The sequence below is a fragment of the Balaenoptera borealis genome (assembly GCF_965194805.1).
Source record: "Balaenoptera borealis genome assembly, chromosome: 1".
NCBI lineage: Eukaryota > Metazoa > Chordata > Mammalia > Artiodactyla > Balaenopteridae > Balaenoptera > Balaenoptera borealis.
Genome location: NC_138860.1, coordinates 72,362,415 through 72,374,551, shown reverse-complemented (window position 1 = coordinate 72,374,551; position 12,137 = coordinate 72,362,415).

The following is a 12,137-nucleotide window of genomic DNA, read 5'->3' as shown; positions in this document are numbered from 1 at the left end:
ATTTCCACAGAAAAAGACACTCACAGACTTATCAAATAAACTAATGGTTAGCCAAAATGAAAGGTGGGAGGATGGGTAAATTAGGACTATGGGGTTAACATACATATACTAATGTATGTTAAGTGTATAAAAACATATAGCAGATAAACTGTATGAATTATATAATCACCAATACCTTTAAAATATACATTTTGTAATCACATACATGGTAACAGGACCCGAAGATGAACAGACATATGTATGAATCATTGAGCAGATTCTGTACAGCCAGGCAATCAAAACACTCTAATCAAATTTACTCTGATAAGAAATAGAAATTAAATTTAAAAAACAAACATAAGTAAGGAGACATAAACTTCTTGGGGCTTGTCCCAGCACATTCCACTCTAATTTACAACCTCGGAACACTACCTCCAGGAAGACTCTGTTGCCGTAGTAACAAGAGTTGACAACGTAATAATGCTGCGGCCTTGTGGCTGTTTCCCACAACAGCAGCTTTAAACCCAGTACTAATAGTTGCTTAATAGTCACAAGGACTGCAGGGCTCTAAATGACACCTGCCCTGAAAAATGCCCTGGGGTAGGGAATAGGCAAGAAAATTCAACACATGAGAAATTTTTCAAGAAGTCAATAAGAGGAGGGAAGTTGTACTCACTCTTTAAAAAAAAAGGAAAAGAAAAAAAAGGACATGCCTAAAGCTCAGTATAAGGAATTATTAGACACATGCAAATTTAAATTCAACAAGGTTTCAGCTCACACCAGTCATTTCCATCAGCAAAATGTCTATAAACTATAAATGCTGAAGGGGTTTTAGAGAACTGTGTACCTTCTAGCTGCTGGTGGGATGTAAAGTGGTAACAGCACTAACGCAAACTGAATGGAGCTTCTTGAAAAGGTAAAAATTGAGCTACCATATGATGCAGCAGGTCACCCTTTGGGCCTATAACCTAAGACCACCTGAATCGGAAAGACACAGGCAGGCAAATGAGCACTGCAGCAATATTGAAATAGCCAAGACATGGAAGCAGAAAAAAGGTTCATAAACAGATGAATGGACAAAGAAGAAGTAGTATACGTACCAAATAGAATAGTAGCCTGGGGAAAAAAATGAACAACGCCGTTTTCAGGACTACAGTTGAGCCTAGAAATAATCATATAAGGTTAAGTAACTCAAAAGGGTACGACAAAGATCCTATGATAATATTTATACATGTTATCCTAAGATTGCTACCAATGAACATATTTCCACAGAAAAAGACACTCACAGACTTATGAAATAAACTAATGGTTAGCAAAATGAAAGGTGGGAGGATGGGTAAATTAGGACTATGGGGTTAACATACATATACTAATGTATGTTAAGTGTATAAAAACATATAACAGATAAACTGTATGAATTATATAATCACCAATACCTTTAAAATATACATTTTGTAATCACATACATGGTAACAGGACCCGAGGATGAACAGACATATGTATGAATCATTGAGCAGATTCTGTACAGCCAGGCAATCAAAACACTAAAATCAAATTTACTCCGATAAGAAATAGAAATTAAATTTAAAAAACAAACATAAGTAAGGAGACATAAACTTCTGGAGGCTTGTCCCAGCACATTCCACTCTAATTTACAACCTCGGAACACTACCTCCAGGAAGACTCTGTTGCCATAGTAACAAGAGTTGAGAACGTAATAATGCTGCCGCCTTGTGGCTGTTTCCCACAACAGCAGCTTTAAACCCAGTGCTAAGGGTTGCTTAATAGTCAAAACGACTGCAGGGGTCTAAATGACACCTGCCCTCAAAAAATGCCCTGGGGTAGGGAATACGCAAGAAAATTCAACACATGAGAAATTTTTCAAAAAGTGAATATGAAGAGGGAAGTTGTACTCACACTTTAACAAAAAAAGGAAAAGAAGAAAAAGGATATGCCTAAAGATCAGCATAAGGAATTATTCGCCACATGCGTATCCAACCTCCAAAAAGGTTTCAGCTCACACCAGTCAAATGGCCATCAGCAAAAAGTCTACAAACTATAAATGCTGAAGGGGTTTTAGAGAAATGTATACCTTCTACCTGCTGCTGGGATGTAAAGTGGTAACAGCACTAACGCAAACTGAATGGAGCTGCTTGAAAAGGTAAAAATTGAGCTACCATATGATGCGGCAGGGCACCTCTTCGGCTTATAACCTAAGACTACCAGAATCGGAAAGACACAGGCAGTCAAATGTGCACTGCAGCAATATGGAAATAGCAAAGACATGGAAGCAAAAAAAATGTCCATAAACAGATGAATGGACAGAGAAGAAGTGGTATATGGACAGAATGCAATAGTAGCCTCGGGGAAAAACTGAACAATGCCGTTTTAAGGACTAGAGTTGAGCCTAGAAATAATCATATAAGGTTAAGTAAGTCAAAAGGGTACGACAAATATCCTATGATAACATTTATACATGTTACCCTAAGATTGCTACCAATGAACATATTTCCACAGAAAAAGACACTCACAGACTTATCAAATAAACTAATGGTTAGTCAAAATGAAAGGTGGGAGGATGGGTAAATTAGGACTATGGGGTTAACATACATATACTAATGTATGTTAAGTGTATAAAAACATATAACAGATAAACTGTATGAATTATATAATCACCAATACCTTTTCAAATATACATTTTGTAATCACATACATGGTAACAGGACCCGAAGATGAACAGACATATGTATGAATCATTGAGCAGATTCTGTACAGCCAGGCAATCAAAACACTCTAATCAAATTTACTCTGATAAGAAATAGAAATTAAATTTAAAAAACAAACATAAGTAAGGAGACATAAACTTCTGGGGGCTTGTCTCAGCACATTCCACTCTAATTTACAACCTCGGATCACTACCTCCAGGAAGACTCTGTTGCTGTAGTAACAAGAGTTGAGAACGTAATAATGCTGCCGCCTTGTGGCTGTTTCCCACAACAGCAGCTTTAAACCCAGTGCTAATAGTTGCTTAATAGTCACAAGGACTGCAGGGCTCTAAATGACACCTGCCCTGAAAAATGCCCTGGGGTAGGGAATAGGCAAGAAAATTCAACACATGAGAAATTTTTCAAGAAGTCAATAAGAGGAGGGAAGTTGTACTCACTCTTTAAAAAAAAAGGAAAAGAAAAAAAAGGACATGCCTAAAGCTCAGTATAAGGAATTATTAGACACATGCAAATTCAAATTCAACAAGGTTTCAGCTCACACCAGTCATTTCCATCAGCAAAATGTCTATAAACTATAAATGCTGAAGGGGTTTTAGAGAACTGTGTACCTTCTAGCTGCTGGTGGGATGTAAAGTGGTAACAGCACTAACGCAAACTGAATGGAGCTTCTCGAAAAGGTAAAAATTGAGCTACCATATGATGCAGGAGGTCACCCCTTGGGCCTATAACCTAAGACCACCTGAATCGGAAAGACACAGGCAGGCAAATGAGCACTGCAGCAATATTGAAATAGCCAAGACATGGAAGCAGAAAAAAGGTTCATAAACAGATGAATGGACAAAGAAGAAGTAGTATACGTACCAAATAGAATAGTAGCCTGGGGAAAAAAATGAACAACGCCGTTTTCAGGACTACAGTTGAGCCTAGAAATAATCATATAAGGTTAAGTAACTCAAAAGGGTACGACAAAGATCCTATGATAATATTTATACATGTTATCCTAAGATTGCTACCAATGAACATATTTCCACAGAAAAAGACACTCACAGACTTATGAAATAAACTAATGGTTAGCAAAATGAAAGGTGGGAGGATGGATAAATTAGGACTATGGGGTTAACATACATATACTAATGTATGTTAAGTGTATAAAAACATATAACAGATAAACTGTATGAATTATATAATCACCAATACCTTTAAAATATACATTCTGTAATCACATACATGGTAACAGAACCCGAAGATGAACAGACATATGTAGGAATCATTGAGCAGTTTCTGTACAGCCAGACAATCAAAACACTCTAATCAAATTTACTCCGATAAGAAATAGAAATTAAATTTAAAAAACAAACCTAAGTAAGGAGACATAAACTTCTGGGGGCTTGTCCCAGCACATTCCACTCTAATTTACAACCTCGGAACACTACCTCCAGGAAGATTCTGTTGCCCTAGTAACAAGAGATGAGAACGTAATAATGCTGCCGCCTTGTGGCTCTTTCCCACAACAGCAGCTTTAAACCCAGTGCTAATGGTTGCTTAATAGTCACATGGACTGCAGGGCTCTAAATGACACCTGCCCTGAAAAATGCCCTGGGGTAGGGAATAGGCAAGAATATTCAACACATGAGAAATTTTTCAAGAAGTCAATAAGAGGAGGGAAGTTGTACTCACTCTTTAAAAAAAAGGAAAAGAAAAAAAAGGACATGCCTAAAGCTCAGTAGAATGAATTATTAGACACATGCAAATTCAAATTCAAAAAGGTTTCAGCTCACACCAGTCGTTTCCATCAGCAAAATGTCTACAAACTATAAATGCTGAAGGGGTTTTAGAGAACTGTGTACCTTCTAGCTGCTGGTGGGATGTAAAGTGGTAACAGCACTAACACAAACTGAATGGAGCTGCTTGAAAAGATAAAAATTGAGCTACCATATGATGCGGCAGGTCACCTTTTGGGCCTATAACCTAAGACCACCTGAATCGGAAAGACACAGGCAGGCAAATGAGCACTGCAGCAATATTGAAATAGCCAAGACATGGAAGCAGAAAAAAGGTTCATAAACAGATGAATGGACAAAGAAGAAGTGGTATACGTACCAAATAGAATAGTAGCCTCGGGAAAAAAATGAACAATGCCGTTTTCAGGACTACAGTTGAGCCTAGAAATAATCATATAACGTTAAGTAACTCAAAAGGGTACGACAAATATCCTATGAAAACATTTATACATGTTATCCTAAGATTGCTACCAATGAACATATTTCCACAGAAAAAGACACTCACAGACTTATCAAATAAACTAATGGTTAGCCAAAATGAAAGGTGGGAGGATGGGTAAATTAGGACTATGGGGTTAACATACATATACTAATGTATGTTAAGTGTATAAAAACATATAACAGATAAACTGTATGAATTATATAATCACCAATACCTTTAAAATATACATTTTGTAATCACATACATGGTAACAGGACCCGAAGATGAACAGACATATGTATGAATCATTGAGCAGATTCTGTACAGCCAGGCAATCAAAACACTCTAATCAAATTTACTCTGATAAGAAATAGAAATTAAATTTAAAAAACAAACATAAGTAAGGAGACATAAACTTCTGGGGGCTTGTCCCAGCACATTCCACTCTAATTTACAACCTCGGAACACTACCTCCAGGAAGACTCTGTTGCCGTAGTAACAAGAGTTGAGAACGTAATAATGCTGCGGCCTTGTGGCTGTTTCCCACAATAGCAGCTTTAAACCCAGTACTAATAGTTGCTTAATAGTCACAAGGACTGCAGGGCTATAAATGACACCTGCCCTGAAAAATGCCCTGGGGTAGGGAATAGGCAAGAAAATTCAACACATGAGAAATTTTTCAAGAAGTCAATAAGAGGAGGGAAGTTGTACTCACTCTTTAAAAAAAAAGGAAAAGAAAAAAAAGGACATGCCTAAAGCTCAGTATAAGGAATTATTAGACACATGCAAATTCAAATTCAACAAGGTTTCAGCTCACACCAGTCATTTCCATCAGCAAAATGTCTATAAACTATAAATGCTGAAGGGGTTTTAGAGAACTGTGTACCTTCTAGCTGCTGGTGGGATGTAAAGTGGTAACAGCACTAACGCAAACTGAATGGAGCTTCTTGAAAAGGTAAAAATTGAGCTACCATATGATGCAGCAGGTCACCCTTTGGGCCTATAACCTAAGACCACCTGAATCGGAAAGACACAGGCAGGCAAATATGCACTGCAGCAATATTGAAATAGCCAAGACATGGAAGCAGAAAAAAGGTTCATAAACAGATGAATGGACAAAGAAGAAGTGGTATACGTACCAAATAGAATAGTAGCCTGGGGAAAAAAATGAACAACGCCGTTTTCAGGACTACAGTTGAGCCTAGAAATAATCATATAAGGTTAAGTAACTCAAAAGGGTACGACAAATATCCTATGATAACATTTATACATGTTATCCTAAGATAGCTACCAATGAACATATTTCCACAGAAAAAGACACTCACAGACTTATGAAATAAACTAATGGTTAGCCAAAATGAAAGGTGGGAGGATGGGTTAACTAGGACAATGGGGTTAACATACATATACTAATGTATGTTAAGTGTATAAAAACATATAACAGATAAACTGTATGAATTATATAATCACCAATACCTTTAAAATATACATTTTGTAATCACATACATGGTAACAGGACCCGAGGATGAACAGACATATGTATGAATCATTGAGCAGATTCTGTACAGCCAGGCAATCAAAACACTAAAATCAAATTTACTCCGATAAGAAATAGAAATTAAATTTAAAAAACAAACATAAGTAAGGAGACATAAACTTCTGGAGGCTTGTCCCAGCACATTCCACTCTAATTTACAACCTCGGAACACTACCTCCAGGAAGACTCTGTTGCCATAGTAACAAGAGTTGAGAACGTAATAATGCTGCCGCCTTGTGGCTGTTTCCCACAACAGCAGCTTTAAACCCAGTGCTAAGGGTTGCTTAATAGTCAAAACGACTGCAGGGGTCTAAATGACACCTGCCCTCAAAAAATGCCCTGGGGTAGGGAATACGCAAGAAAATTCAACACATGAGAAATTTTTCAAAAAGTGAATATGAAGAGGGAAGTTGTACTCACACTTTAACAAAAAAAGGAAAAGAAGAAAAAGGATATGCCTAAAGATCAGCATAAGGAATTATTCGCCACATGCGTATCCAACCTCCAAAAAGGTTTCAGCTCACACCAGTCAATGGCCATCAGCAAAAAGTCTACAAACTATAAATGCTGAAGGGGTTTTAGAGAAATGTATACCTTCTATCTGCTGCTGGGATGTAAAGTGGTAACAGCACTAACGCAAACTGAATGGAGCTGCTTGAAAAGGTAAAAATTGAGCAACCATATGATGCGGCAGGGCACCTCTTCGGCTTATAACCTAAGACTACCAGAATCGGAAAGACACAGGCAGTCAAATGTGCACTGCAGCAATATGGAAATAGCAAAGACATGGAAGCAAAAAAAATGTCCATAAACAGATGAATGGACAGAGAAGAAGTGGTATATGGACAGAATGCAATAGTAGCCTCGGGGAAAAAATGAACAATGCCGTTTTAAGGACTAGAGTTGAGCCTAGAAATAATCATATAAGGTTAAGTAAGTCAAAAGGGTATGACAAATATCCTATGATATCATTTATACATGTTATCCTAAGATTGCTACCAATGAACATATTTCCACAGAAAAAGACACTCACAGACTTATCAAATAAACTAATGGTTAGCCAAAATGAAAGGTGGGAGGATGGGTAAATTAGGACTATGGGGTTAACATACATATACTAATGTATGTTAAGTGTATAAAAACATATAACAGATAAACTGTATGAATTATATAATCACCAATACCTTTAAAATATACATTTTGTAATCACATACATGGTAACAGGACCCGAAGATGAACAGACATATGTATGAATCATTGAGCAGATTCTGTACAGCCAGGCAATCAAAACACTCTAATCAAATTTACTCAGATAAGAAATAGAAATTAAATTTAAAAAACAAACCTAAGTAAGGAGACATAAACTTCAGGGGGCTTGTCCCAGCACATTCCACTCTAATTTACAACCTCGGAACACTACCTCCAGGAAGATTCTGTTGCCCTAGTAACAAGAGATGAGAACGTAATAATGCTGCCGCCTTGTGGCTCTTTCCCACAACAGCAGCTTTAAACCCAGTGCTAATGGTTGCTTAATAGTCACATGGACTGCAGGGCTCTAAATGACACCTGCCCTGAAAAATGCCCTGGGGTAGGGAATAGGCAAGAATATTCAACACATGAGAAATTTTTCAAGAAGTCAATAAGAGGAGGGAAGTTGTACTCACTCTTTAAAAAAAAGGAAAAGAAAAAAAAGGACATGCCTAAAGCTCAGTAGAATGAATTATTAGACACATGCAAATTCAAATTCAAAAAGGTTTCAGCTCACACCAGTCGTTTCCATCAGCAAAATGTCTACAAACTATAAATGCTGAAGGGGTTTTAGAGAACTGTGTACCTTCTAGCTGCTGGTGGGATGTAAAGTGGTAACAGCACTAACACAAACTGAATGGAGCTGCTTGAAAAGATAAAAATTGAGCTACCATATGATGCGGCAGGTCAACTTTTGGGCCTATAACCTAAGACCACCTGAATCGGAAAGACACAGGCAGGCAAATGAGCACTGCAGCAATATTGAAATAGCCAAGACATGGAAGCAGAAAAAAGGTTCATAAACAGATGAATGGACAAAGAAGAAGCGGTATACGTACCAAATAGAATAGTAGCCTCGGGAAAAAAATGAACAATGCCGTTTTCAGGACTACAGTTGAGCCTAGAAATAATCATATAAGGTTAAGTAAGTCAAAAGGGTATGACAAATATCCTATGATATCATTTATACATGTTATCCTAAGATTGCTACCAATGAACATATTTCCACAGAAAAAGACACTCACAGACTTATGAAATAAACTAATTGTTAGCCAAAATGAAAGGTGGGAGGATGGGTAAATTAGGACTATGGGATTAACATACATATACTAATGTATGTTAAGTGTATAAAAACATATAACAGATAAACTGTATGAATTACATAATCACCAATACCTTTAAAATATATATTCTGTAATCACATACATGGTAACAGAATCCGAAGATGAACAGACATATGTAGGAATCATTGAGCAGTTTCTGTACAGCCAGACAATCAAAACACTCTAATCAAATTTACTCCGATAAGAAATAGAAATTTAATTTAAAAAACAAAGCTAAGTAAGGAGACATAAACTTCTGGGGGCTTGTCCCAGCACATTCCACTCTAATTTACAACCTCGGAACACTACCTCCAGGAAGATTCTGTTGCCCTAGTAACAAGAGATGAGAACGTAATAATGCTGCCGCCTTGTGGCTCTTTCCCACAACAGCAGCTTTAAACCCAGTGCTAATGGTTGCTTAATAGTCACATGGACTGCAGGGCTCTAAATGACACCTGCCCTGAAAAATGCCCTGGGGTAGGGAATAGGCAAGAATATTCAACACATGAGAAATTTTTCAAGAAATCAATAAGAGGAGGGAAGTTGTACTCACTCTTTAAAAAAAAAGGAAAAGAAAAAAAAGGACATGCCTAAACCTCAGTATAAGGAATTATTAGACACATGCAAATGCAAATTCAAAAAGGTTTCAGCTCACACCAGTCATTTCCATCAGCAAAATGTCTACAAACTATAAATGCTGAAGGAGTTTTAGAGAACTGTGTACCTTCTAGATCCTGGTGGGATGTAAAGTGGTAACAGCACTAACGCAAACTGAATTGAGCTGTTGAAAAGGTAAAAATTGAGCTACCATATGATGCGGCAGGTCACCTTTTGGGCCTATAACCTAAGACCACCTGAATCGGAAAGACACAGGCAGGCAAATGAGCACTGCAGCAATATTGAAATAGCCAAGACATGGAAGCAGAAAAAAGGTTCATAAACAGATGAATGGACAAAGAAGAAGTGGTATACGTACCAAATAGAATAGTAGCCTCGGGAAAAAAATGAACAATGCCGTTTTCAGGACTACAGTTGAGCCTAGAAATAATCATATAAGGTTAAGTAACTCAAAAGGGTACGACAAATATCCTATGATAACATTTATACATGTTACCCTAAGATTGCTACCAATGAACATATTTCCACAGAAAAAGACACTCACAGACTTATCAAATAAAGTAATGGTTAGTCAAAATGAAAGGTGGGAGGATGGGTAAATTAGGACATTGGGGTTAACATACATATACTAATGTATGTTAAGTGTATAAAAACATATAACAGATAAACTGTATGAATTATATAATCACCAATACCTTTTCAAATATACATTTTGTAATCACATACATGGTAACAGGACCCGAAGATGAACAGACATATGTATGAATCATTGAGCAGATTCTGTACAGCCAGGCAATCAAAACACTCTAATCAAATTTACTCTGATAAGAAATAGAAATTAAATTTATAAAACAAACATAAGTAAGGAGACATAAACTTCTGGGGGCTTGTCCCAGCACATTCCACTCTAATTTACAACCTCGGATCACTACCTCCAGGAAGACTCTGTTGCTGTAGTAACAAGAGTTGAGAACGTAATAATGCTGCCGCCTTGTGGCTGTTTCCCACAACAGCAGCTTTAAACCCAGTGCTAATAGTTGCTTAATAGTCACAAGGACTGCAGGGCTCTAAATGACACCTGCCCTGAAAAATGCCCTGGGGTAGGGAATAGGCAAGAAAATTCAACACATGAGAAATTTTTCAAGAAGTCAATAAGAGGAGGGAAGTTGTACTCACTCTTTAAAAAAAAAGGAAAAGAAAAAAAAGGACATGCCTAAAGCTCAGTATAAGGAATTATTAGGCACATGCAAATTCAAATTCAACAAGGTTTCAGCTCACACCAGTCATTTCCATCAGCAAAATGTCTATAAACTATAAATGCTGAAGGGGTTTTAGAGAACTGTGTACCTTCTAGCTGCTGGTGGGATGTAAAGTGGTAACAGCACTAACGCAAACTGAATGGAGCCTCTTGAAAAGGTAAAAATTGAGCTACCATATGATGCAGCAGGTCACCCTTTGGGCCTATAACCTAAGACCACCTGAATCGGAAAGACACAGGCAAGCAAATGAGCACTGCAGCAATATTGAAATAGCCAAGACATGGAAGCAGAAAAAAGGTTCATAAACAGATGAATGGACAAAGAAGTAGTAGTATACGTACCAAATAGAATAGTAGCCTGGGGAAAAAAATGAACAACGCCGTTTTCAGGACTACAGTTGAGCCTAGAAATAATCATATAAGGTTAAGTAACTCAAAAGGGTACGACAAAGATCCTATGATAATATTTATACATGTTATCCTAAGATTGCTACCAATGAACATATTTCCACAGAAAAAGACACTCACAGACTTATGAAATAAACTAATGGTTAGCAAAATGAAAGATGGGAGGATGGATAAATTAGGACTTGGGGTTAACATACATATACTAATGTATGTTAAGTGTATAAAAACATATAACAGATAAACTGTATGAATTATATAATCACCAATACCTTTAAAATATACATTCTGTAATCACATACATGGTAACAGAACCCGAAGATGAACAGACATATGTAGGAATCATTGAGCAGTTTCTGTACAGCCAGACAATCAAAACACTCTAATCAAATTTACTCCGATAAGAAATAGAAATTAAATTTAAAAAACAAACCTAAGTAAGGAGACATAAACTTCTGGGGGCTTGTCCCAGCACATTCCACTCTAATTTACAACCTCGGAACACTACCTCCAGGAAGATTCTGTTGCCCTAGTAACAAGAGATGAGAACGTAATAATGCTGCCGCCTTGTGGCTCTTTCCCACAACAGCAGCTTTAAACCCAGTGCTAATGGTTGCTTAATAGTCACATGGACTGCAGGGCTCTAAATGACACCTGCCCTGAAAAATGCCCTGGGGTAGGGAATAGGCAATAATATTCAACACATGAGAAATTTTTTAAGAAGTCAATAAGAGGAGGGAAGTTGTACTCACTCTTTAAAAAAAAAGGAAAAGAAAAAAAAGGACATGCCTAAAGCTCAGTAGAATGAATTATTAGACACATGCAAATTCAAATTCAAAAAGGTTTCAGCTCACACCAGTCGTTTCCATCAGCAAAATGTCTACAAACTATAAATGCTGAAGGGGTTTTAGAGAACTGTGTACCTTCTAGCTGCTGGTGGGATGTAAAGTGGTAACAGCACTAACACAAACTGAATGGAGCTGCTTGAAAAGATAAAAATTGAGCTACCATATGATGCGGCAGGTCACCTTTTGGGCCTATAACCTAAGACCACCTGAATC